Genomic DNA, 10212 nt, shown 5'->3' with positions numbered 1-10212 from the left:
TATTAAATGTAAAACAGTGTATCCTTAAACATGTTATGCTAGTAATTAATTGCCTCCTTAAAAATTACATTAAAGTTACATTAATGTTTACTGCTAGATATTAAATGTATATGCAGTTCCAACCTAAAAAATATCTTCTGTATTACCAATATTTATTCATGTTTCCCCAATCCCCAATACTTTCTTTTTAATGTACGCTTTTTAGTGCTATTTCCCTTTGTAAACAAGTTGCCTGTGCCAATATAGACCTGCCCTTCATCATGCAGCCATCCAAACACACTGACATTTCAACAAATTAGAGAATTTAAATGTTTTGGTATTGCAATATGAGATAGACTTAAACCTATTAAACTGCACACAGCAGATTTTCCATGCTTTTAAATAAGAAAAATAAAGAGAAAACAAAGACAACAATGAAAGGCCCATATCTGAGAAGACTCTTGGTTTGCACACTGACCGCAGCATTGTCTGAGGTTTTAGAAGAGCAGTAATCAGGTTTGGAAGGACTGCGAAACTCACGGTGCTCTCCAAGACACAGTATTGTCCAGTAAAAAAGAGAGAAGCACACTGTATCCTGAATCTCTTTTTACTTTAAACTCGCTTGTTATGTCCTTCTATGTGTTTGTTTTCCTCCGTTGCTTTGGGCTACTTTCATTTTCAGGAAACCCTTCTTCAATTATATGTGATGGAACCCATGTGTCCCTTATCGGGGCTGGTATCTTCTTCTACCGTTGGCCTTTGAAATGGGGGACTGTAATTGGGCTTTAAAGGCAGATTGTCCCAGGGTGCCTCCGCCGCCCGTGCCTGTCCGAGCGGATCAGCTGACTGCCACAGAGTCTGCATACCTGTGGCGGCCGGCCTAAGTGGTTCTGTATGGAGACACTGGCCGCAGGGAGAGCAGCTATGGCCAGGAAGCCCCGTCTGCCACAGGGCCCAGAGCAGTGGACAGCATGCACAAGGTGTTCCACTCTGAGCTGATCACATTATATGCTTTGTCTGAAGTTTGACACTGTGTGAAAATAGATTTGAGTCACATCAACTGAAAAATGCAGATAGAGTTTCAAAGTGCAGTGGAGTCCGCTTCTCAACAGTTTTTAGAGGGAAGCCTGCCAATGTACTGCTTGAAGGAAAGATTTGGGTAAGACTGTATATTTACTACGCCTTAATAAAGTATAAAGGAGGACTTATTACATAACAAATACGTCGTTTATTTAGAATAGCTCAGGCGGAGTAACTTTACCCTAACCCCCTAATTAAATAGTTTCTCAGTGTGAATCATTAAAAATAAATTATATGTTCTTTATGAATTAAGTCATTCTCCATCCTATATTTAGGCCTGTCAATATATAAATATAGACAATAATACTGAAACTAATTTATGCCACTGATAAAATAACCCAAGAACAGATTTAAACCACAAAACTTATTCTAAATCTACAATATTGTGAGCTGCAATAAATAAACAGCAGAATGAAAAACATATGCAATCAAAAGTCTGCATCTGTAATAAGTCATAGAAGTTATTAATTCAATCTTTTATGGCTTAACTCTAATCATATACCCCAAAAATAACCCAAAATAATAATGCAACGATAAATATTAACCCCAAAAATTATTATTCCAGCTTTCATATAATGAACGATAAGTCAATAATAATGAATATTGTAGTCTACCTATATTAAAGCTACTTAAGGTGTTATTATAAAGTATATATTTGAATCTATATGGCAATTGTAGATTCTATTCTGGTAATCCATTTTAGGTACAGTTATTAATTCATCATATTAATTCATTTTTATGACATTTTCAATCTTGTAAATATTTAAAAGAACAATACAATTCTCCACTGTTTGAATTAAGGCTGTGTATTTTCTTGAACTGTAATTCTGAATAATCTGAATAATAAAATTGATTATGGCTAAAACCCGTGTGATTATGATTCTGATAAACAATAAGCTCAAAATATTAGATTTACTTGCTCCTCACATCCGCAACTTTAAAAACAAACTAAATAATTTCCTGATGGATCCAATAAACATTACGGCTTCGTTGCTTTATTTCTCTAAAAAACAACAATTTGCATGAACAAAAGCCTTCAAAATAAAAGCATATGACAGTAAGTACTTTCATTTAGACAAAGGGGAAAAGTTTAGTGCTCAGTTGTGACACAGACAAACTGAGCTGAGTGGAAAATAAACTTGGTGTAATCATCTTTTGTTTTATCTGACACCGCTCTGGCCCGCAGCGCTTCTTTGTGCTGCTTTCAACTGTACTCAATCCCTTTTGATTTTGTTTATTTCTTTACATATTGTGTTTACCTTTGGCATATGCCTCACAAAGTCATTAAAACACAGAAAACACATGCTTTAACTTTAGTCGTAACTGTGGAAATCTGCCTCAGCGTTTAAACGTAATGGCATCGGACTAGGATAAGCTGTTTGCAGATGACTCTGGGACATGGGACTGCTTTAATTGGCTTGTGTGCAGGAATTTGGGCTGTGGCAAACTAATTGACCCACAACTCCCTGGTGCTTTATCAACACGGGGAAACGGCACTGGCCCGATAAGCAGCCAGCCTTGTAAACCAATCTATAACCAATGGTCAATTTGAAACACGTGTTACAGGCTACTTTTACGATCACCTTCCAACTACACTCGGATGTTAAGGTGTGCTACAAGGAGAAGTTAAGGCGCCGACATGTTCATAATAAATATGCCTACAAAAGAAAGGAGGAAGCCACGTGTACAATACTGAGTGATCCAATGAGGTTCATTTGGTTCATCCGATCATTTATTCATATAGATTATGTTTTCAGACCAAGGTTTATTTTGTTTTAGCGGTCTTCCTTAGAGTGAGCATGTGGACGGGGACTTTAAACCGGGAAGAGGGAGCCTTTTTACTCTCACACACCTGGGATACTGTCCTGAAAAAGTCAGACTGCGGACCGCCTCCACCAGTAGGAAGACAGCGCCAAAAACCTTTTAAAATCAGCTGACCGGACATGTCACAGCAACATCATGTGAACACTGAGCAGTCCAAACTATCAGCTATGAAAACAAATTAAACCTTGGTCTGGAAAAAAATACAATAGTGAGTGTTTACTTTTATTTACTTTATTTTAAGTAATGATTAATTTTAAAGCAACACTGCATAACTTTCTGCAGGTCGTACATCACCTGCATGATTCCAAGAAAATAGAATGTTAAAACCATATTTTTGAACATTCTTCCTAGATATCGATAATCATTCAGCCATTCAGCATAGCACCTGTGAAAGTTGCCTTGACCATTGTCATCGTCATTTAGGTTGCATTATTTTCCATATGGCCGCCGATCTCACATCAAATCAATGCTAAATGGACTACAGAGCTGCAATTAAAGCCTCCAGAGATTCGGTGCAGTGTTGACTTGTTGGAACATAAAACGTTTTACACAAATAAGCCTACTTTATATAAGATTTTAGAGACAAAACATTTTTCAAATTCTCCATTGAAACGAATGAGATTAACTGCAAGCGTCACCACAGAGAAAACACGGTTTAAAAGCATTTCGAGGCAAAAGTAGGCAGGGCGAATAAGGTCAATACTGTGGAATATTATAGCCAAAAGAAAAATATTTCCATGGAGACAAGCAGGTGGGGGCCCTCCTCCAGGCCAAGTAAGAGGAAATGCAAGCCCACTTACAGTAAGGGGGCATTTTTTCAGTGCGCAATAAAAACATACAAAATGAAAGAAAAAAAAACATGCTTTTATTTTAGTCTATTTTTGGCATTGGGGCTCTAAAACTATGACTTGATCATTGCTTTTATATGTGTGTGTATGTTGGTAAAAATGTCAAGTGCTTTTATTGCAGTACTCAACAAATTATCATGGTCTCTGCATATACACTGCCCTCTATATAACTGTGCGCCAACATTATGTCTTTTATTCAAGTCCACCATAAAAGACCAGACACTAGTAATATTATGTTCTTATAAGCAATAATGGAGTGAGTGCACTTTGTTTGACCACAAAAGAGGCCTGGTGCTGCAGCGTGCACATACCTACAGCCCAATCCGTACATGTAGCTGGCGCATGCCTCAGCCTGATGTGATGAAAGCTCTCATCTCAGAGGTCCACTACCTTCTAACAGAGCCGCTATTGGCCGCTGACTTTTCTCAATCGACCACAGAAATGATGCCATAACGTCTGTGAGCGAGTGTGACAGGCCCTGATCAAAACCAGCTGCCAATTAACTTAATGACTAGATCTATCACATTCAATTAGACCAGGCCTATGAGCTGTCAATCCAGGCCGCGCAGGGCTCGTTAAACAAAAACACTGGTCTGAACGCTCACTTACAGAGGCAGCCAGTCTCTGTGATCCTTATCTGGACCTGGTCCTAGAGCAGCCCTCTGCCCTGACAGCTCCCAGGATAAAGCCCTGTATATGAAAGGCCTCACCTCCGCCTCTGGAATCCATCGTCAGCTCTCTGTCTACGTGGCTGACTAATGGCTTCAAACGGCATCGGGAGCTTTACAGCGGGACAGGGGGCCAACATGACCAGAAGAGGAAAGGGGAGATGGGAGGTAGATAAATGAAGCAAAACAAAACACAGAATGAGAGGCACTTTCTTTCAATTGGCTCGTGGCCTTGGCAGAGGGCCTACTGTAATCCCAAGGGAGCAGGCTGCTATCAGAGTGAGCGCTCGTGGTCAGTATCTTTAACCCCACATGATAACACTTAGCCCGGCCGTAAAGCAGAGGCCTCTTTAACTGATCCATTAGTGCCGACCCCTGAGAGCGGGACTCGCTGGTGTCTACTGAAACATACCAGGAAGCCTTGAAGGAAAACAGCATGGCAGACAAGCTCTAGATCAAAGAGTCTCTCCCAGCCCTCAGCACCCTCCTCCTTCGGGACGTCCTGCTTGGTCTCTCTCTGTGTGCTGCAACAAGACAAACAAACTCACTTATTTATACACAACAGTTATTCTCATCTGAAAATGTGGCTGCAGTAAACTGGTCTCACATGTAGGTATGGGCTAGTGTCCCGTGTGTGTTAGAACATGGGACTGTTCAGTGTCTCCTGCCATGTTTAAAATCCTTAAGAATAAATGAATGTGCCAGGATGTTCTTTGCGTCAATCTCCAAAGCGATAAAAGTTACATAGCAACTGACTCAGAAATGAATTCAGTTCAGTTGTTTAGGCTTTGTGTGAAACCATTTTGCTTTTTTTTTTCTGAACACAATATTAGTTCAAGAATATGTTAGTAAGGACATTTCAGCCATTTTCTTCTGCCACTGTCCAATCTCAGACCCAAAATTCTCTCACAACCTAATCTGCCACTTCCCAAAGTCCTACTGTCTCTTTTTTCTAAACTATTCCAAGACAGCTCCCATTTTGTTGCACTGCACCGATGTAGACTGCGATCATTGGGGTTTTGGGTGAGCGTTGGTGATTTAGTGGCTGTGAAGGAGATGAACAGTGATAGAAATGCTTGTACAGGTCTGTGGGAAAATAAAAGTGTACAGGGTGTAGCTCCAGGACCAGCTCTTGTGGTTTAGGCCCCAGCTGTAGAATGTGGTGAAGATGAAAAGGCTCTGAGAGGAAGACGAAAAACACAGGGAAAGAGTTAAGTGTCAAAATAGACTTTTTTTTATTTATCTCTGCTACACATAGGCCCATCAGACACTGTAATAACAAGATAATGAAATATGAGTACTTCATATCATGTGGATGTATATGCTCAGTATATTCATTTTATGTAATATGGTCACATTTTTATTTAACGCTTTTCCACCTTCAAAGCACACATTCATATGGTGTATATGCAGACACTGGGGCAAAGTGCCTTGCCCAAGGACACAATGACAGCCTTCATTTGTGGAAGTTGCAATTGCACCACCGACCTGTGGATCCATGGATCTGACCGCTCAGCCAATGATGTTTATGTCGAGAGCGGGATTCGAACAGCCAACCTTTGGATCAGAGACAAACACTCTACTAACTGAGCTACTGTTATAAAATACATTTATAAAGTTTTCTGAGGCAAAATGTGTCTTGACCCAGTACAGATATAGTGCATAAGCAGCTCTTGGGGCCAGAATAATTGAGCTATGTACTGTCTGCATCTAATCATAAATTGTTTAATTTTTTTACGATAATCAGAAGTACACATACCGTGACAGCAAATCATTGTGGTCTCTGAAAGTAGTGAGAAAGTAGTGAGAAGCACTCATTGAGATCAATAATTAGGATCCTCTGAATGCATAAGGTAAAATTATCTAGATTTTTCACGTTTTTAAGACAGTAAAAATCAGGTACATCACCTTTAAATTAATCTCTATTTCTATTGTTGTTCATCTTCTGTGCCTTGCATAATTTCAAATAGAAAAGCATTTCAGTGTTGGAAAGCTATTCATCAAATAGAGTATAAGCCTGATAGTGGTGGTGGTCAGTATCAGTGCGGTTACAGTGGTGTAATTGTGTGGTATTGGACTTGTACACATGTTACCGTCACAGCAGGAGACCACAGCTCTTTTACAAAGACCACCTGATACCAGACACGATCGTCACATAGAGATGCTTTGGCACGAAACAGAAGAGAGAGAGAGAAAGAGAGGGAGACAGAGAGAGAGACACAGAGAGAGTGAGAGAGACAGAGCGAGAGAGCGAGTGAGAGAAAGAGAGGGAGACAGAGAGAGAGAGAGAGAGTGAAAGAGACAGAGCGAGAGAGAGAAAGGGGGGGGGAGCATCACTTTACTAATGACTTACTGTAGTACTATAATTTATTTGAACAAAATAATACTGTTATTAAAGGTCCTATATTACACAAAATTGACTCTTGGGAGCTTTAAGCCAGAATGTTTAGAATATTGTTACCTCCTCAAACATACCTGGAGTTGTGCTTTGTTTTATTCACACATATCTGAGTAATCCTTAAGTATCATTAGTCTGTGTACATCAAAGCTCAAAATGCTCTGCTCCACCTTGTGATGTTATGAAGCCAAGTTTTTAAGTATTTTACATTTAAATCAGTAAAGATTGGCAATTCCAAGGCTGATATCGTCCAAATGATTCTAGTGAAGGTGTATGGAGTTTAAAAACACTGTGGAGCACTTCCCGTATTACCACATGACATCACAAGGTGGAACAGAGCATTTTCTGTTTGAGAGAAGAACTCAGCGTAAATATGCAGGATTTGTGTGTTAAACATGTGAACAAAACACAACTACTGTATGTGTTTTTTTCTTTATTTTGCAGAGAGCATTCTTCAAACATATTCTTTTGCAGTTCGTTTCCAAAAGCATGAGCACTATTAGTAAATGACCAGGGTAAATGCATTCATTACGGAGGAAAAACATAGATGGTGTTTGTTGACTTGTCAGTGCATACAGCCAATAACCTGTCGTCTGTCAGGAGCCCCCCCGGTGTCTCTCTGTGTCCTCTTCTTAATTACCCATCATTCCTCTCACAGCGTGGCCCCTCACAAATTACACTGCATTGTGCTCTGCCCATCGGCCTGTCATCGGGCGGCTCCATGTTCCAGGGGGGACGGGCCGGACCATTAGCTCTGGTGCCAACTGACTCTGTGACCCAGACAACCTCTGCCATGTCAGCAGCAGGCCCGCAGCAGTGCCACTAACAGTCGCTCTAAACACTGAGGGACTGTAGGGAGAGGATCTGGAGATGGAGGGTCTTGTTTTCAAAGCCTGGTTGTTCCAGCTAACAGAAATTCATAATATTTTGGTGTTGCATCAGAATATCCACTAATTTTCTTCTGCTTATCCAGGACTGGGTCGAGGGGGCAGCGGTCAAAGCAGGGACTCCCAGATTTCCCTCACCCCAAACAATTCCTCCAGCTCTTCCAGTGGGATCGCAAGATGTTGCCAAACCAGCCGACAGAATATTTGACTATATTTTATACTTTATATACTATATTTTTAAAAATACAGACTTTAATGTACAAGTTTTAAGAGTGAAGAGTGGGGAGAGACATTCAGTAAATAGTGGGGAATCAAATTAACTGGGCGTATGTGCTGTATGCGACCGAGCCCACTACACTGCAGTGCTGCACTCAGTGTGATCGTTTATCAAATTTATATTGTCTAGGCACAGGACGATATTGAAATTTAGCGTCACGATTATCATGGCCAAAATAACTGCGATCAACGATTATATCAAAAGAATGATTAAAGCTTCTGACAGTTTAAAAATGTTATGGACATGAATAATTATAATTTTAATATTATGAATAACTTCCACGTTTAAACAGCTGTTATAGTGTTGTACTTTGTTGTCAGTGAAAACAACTACAATCTAGCAAAGAACATTATAGATAAGTAGGTTTTTTCTGCTTTTTCTGGTGATATAATGTTGATTATTTTTGTTAGCGATCATCACAATTATATGAAATGTTCCTGGAACGATTGTTGTCAGCTCTTTCTATGACGATAAATGATATTATTGTCTATCGTCCCATCCCTAGTCTTGACTCATTTTGAATTCTTACTTGTGGAGCTGGTCATTTACACATTGTACCGAAGATCTGACAAATCCCATATTCTGCAAAGATGATTCTAGTCACAAAGGGTCTGAACTTAAAAATGGCCTTTTCAGTCTAGAATCTCTCCTCTGTTCATTTTTCTTTCTTTCATGAGCAAAAGTGACCTCAACACTATTGCTATCAGGCTCTGTCACAATAATCACTATATGGAGTTATCTTTCAGTATATGAAAGATGGAGCAATATATTTTGGGGTCATTATTTATCATGTGCACATTTTCTTTGCAATACTGGGAATTTTTTGTACTTTTTTGGCTGTATGATAAGATTTAAGCCATCAAAGGTTGAATGAATAGCTTCTATGACTCATTACAGATGCAAACTAAGTACTAAAGTGTTTCATTCTGCTGTTTATTTATTGCAGCTCATGGTTTTTAACAATATTGTAGATTTGGAATTTTTTTTTTGCGGTTTAAATCTGCTCTTGGGTTATTGTGTCAGTGGCTTAAATTACTGTTTAACGTCTATATTTACTTCAGCGATATATTGAACTTCAAAATTTTGTTATCGTGGCAAATCTAGGGGAATGAGAAGTGATCAAAAGCTTACAAGGTTGGACAGACCCGTGCTGGCCAGTCTTTATAACCATGGCAATAATTTCCCCAGCTCTTCCCTGTGGTTACATCAGCGACATTAAAACCCTACTGAAAAACAAACACACAATAAACTTTAATGGGTACGAGGCCTTAGCTTTTACTGCTCTTTCTCTCTTATTACTTAATTAATAATTGCTAGCATATGCCCGAAGAAAGTGTGGAATGCGTTCAACATTGGCGCAAATGGGGTAGAAAGAGCAATAGGGTCGGTTTTGTGTATCATTTTACTCTTATACATAATTTATTCAGAAATTTCAGTGAGGATATTTTGACAAGCTGCCAGTGCGGGGATTGGATGCCATGTGTATGAAGAATTTAGCGCCCTGCAGCTCCCAAACAAATACCTCTTAATTATGAGCAATTGGCCCTTTTTGCCGTGCGACCACTAACCGGGACAGATGAAAGTGCGTCTATGCGGGGAGGGGGGCGGGGTCTAACAGTATGTGACGCCGCTGTAAAAAATAAAAATGGAAGGTTCTCATTCAATACGACGACTTCCTTCCTCTCGCTGCCCCAAAAATCCTCCATTTGGCACTGATTAGGATACATGCAAAGGACAGTGTGCAGAGGGGGTTGGTGGGACACGCACATGTATCCCAAAACCCACGACACCAGGGCCCCCCTTTAATTTAGATGTCTAAGAATTCGCCTCATGCCACGAAGCCTCACACTCACTGTAAATAAATGGCACACGGCAGACTGTACTCGCCGCCATTTGTAAACCATTAAAATATTTTCGCTGTGACATATTAATTAGAGCTGTTGCGTTCATGTCTTAAGCTTAAACGGCTAGCAGCAGCGTATTGTGCAGTTATGCTAAACCGGATCATCTGTAACTTATCTAAGCTTCTGATTTAAAACAATAGCCTATAATGACTCATGCTGGAAATTTGACTGCGGCCCATATAGTGCGTTTAACCTCCATTGCTAATAAACAGGCCTGAAGCCAAGCGTTCAGAGGCGCTGAGGTCATGATGCTCCCATGTCAACTGCAACAGCAGAGCAGTCACTTAATGTGCACAGCTCCACGCATGCCACTACAATACATCATAGAGCTCAGTCGGTAAATTGGA

The sequence above is a fragment of the Periophthalmus magnuspinnatus genome, chromosome 1, assembly GCF_009829125.3.
Source record: "Periophthalmus magnuspinnatus isolate fPerMag1 chromosome 1, fPerMag1.2.pri, whole genome shotgun sequence".
NCBI lineage: Eukaryota > Metazoa > Chordata > Actinopteri > Gobiiformes > Gobiidae > Periophthalmus > Periophthalmus magnuspinnatus.
The sequence above is the reverse complement of the archived record's forward strand: the minus strand, read 5'-3'. Positions refer to the sequence as shown.